At 38.6% G+C, this 1,332-nt stretch overlaps 1 pseudogene; it reads right to left on the minus strand.

Moving 5' to 3' along the window:
• LOC119585983 overlaps positions 1-1,332 on the minus strand; it is a 20,739-nt pseudogene that overhangs the window by 11,836 nt on the left and 7,571 nt on the right.

Below are 1,332 nucleotides of genomic sequence, written 5' to 3' on the forward strand. Positions count from 1 at the left end.
GGACGGAGACAGAGACAGACCGACAGATAGACAGAAGAGAAACGGATAAAAGCTAGAGAGTTACGATAGAGAGAAAGAACGCTGGAAAAGTTTGACTGAACAGAACAAATAAAGAACAGCACACTTTTCTCTGTGTTTTTTCTCGCGTTTTCTTCAAAGGCAGCTGTTCTTGCGTTGCGATTGAAACCATCTTTCATTACATATATTTTCATCTTGTATTCTTGTTTCGGTTAGCTTCCATCCATCTTAGTCTTTGTCTAATATTCCTCTCATTCATATAAGAAAAGTGGATAAAATAAAACACTGTGATCAGCGAACATTCTCACGATTATTTGAATATCTTTCAGTTAATAATATGACGCAATTTTATCCAGAAATGTGATAATTCATTTAAAAACTCATGACACATCCACGTATGCGTTTCAGAATCCTTCGCACTATCTAAAGAGAGGTTCTCATAATCAAACATTTTGTATTAATAAAAATGCCATAATGTTGACCACTTGACATCGGATATGCTACTTATATCCAGATAAATGAAATACACACCAGGTGATTATACGTATTAGTACTTTGTTCCCACGTTCTCGTGATATAAAAAAGAAAAACTACGTAAAAGCACAAACAAGCAGAGATTGAGAAAACGATGGCAGAGCACTGAAAACAAGGACTGATAAGGGCGGGGATAAAAGAAAATTATGTCAAGAAAAAACTATCGCCATACGGGAGATTTTTTTTTTTTTTTCGTTTCGATCAATATTATCGTGATTCATTCAAAAATTACCCACTGGAGCCTGTTGAATTGTTTGTCTCATTAGCTCATGACCCTCCGTGGTACAAATACCCAGTTACCAGTAGTTTACCGCCATGGTAATAACGTTACGAGCACAACGAGGCTATCGCTGAAGGTGTGACAGCGAAACGAGACGCCAATGGCCACACTCGAGCAATTCATTAACTCTGTCCAACTGAGCGGTTAAACAGCGGTGAACCGGCTGATCCAGTGAGAATCTCGTCACCCTCTGCCACTCATTAAAGGGCTGTGGGTCACGCCTCGTTAGCACCTGGCAATTAACGCCGGAGGTGAAATGGAGGTTGGGATAATTATCGCTCATTAAACTTAGTCCTTTTTTCATGCGGTGTTAATCTCAGGACTTAGACGTACAATTTTGCTGCATTACTGCCTGCTTGGGATAAAATTGGCTAATTTGCATTGTTTTTATGTCTTTTGTTAAATGATATCGGTGTAATATAGTTCGAGACATATATTGTCTTAGAGGTGATAATAAAGCTTTACCAGAACTTTAAGGTGACGTCAACAGGATTTGACGG

This window comes from Penaeus monodon, chromosome 20 (genome assembly GCF_015228065.2).
Source record: "Penaeus monodon isolate SGIC_2016 chromosome 20, NSTDA_Pmon_1, whole genome shotgun sequence".
Lineage (NCBI taxonomy): Eukaryota > Metazoa > Arthropoda > Malacostraca > Decapoda > Penaeidae > Penaeus > Penaeus monodon.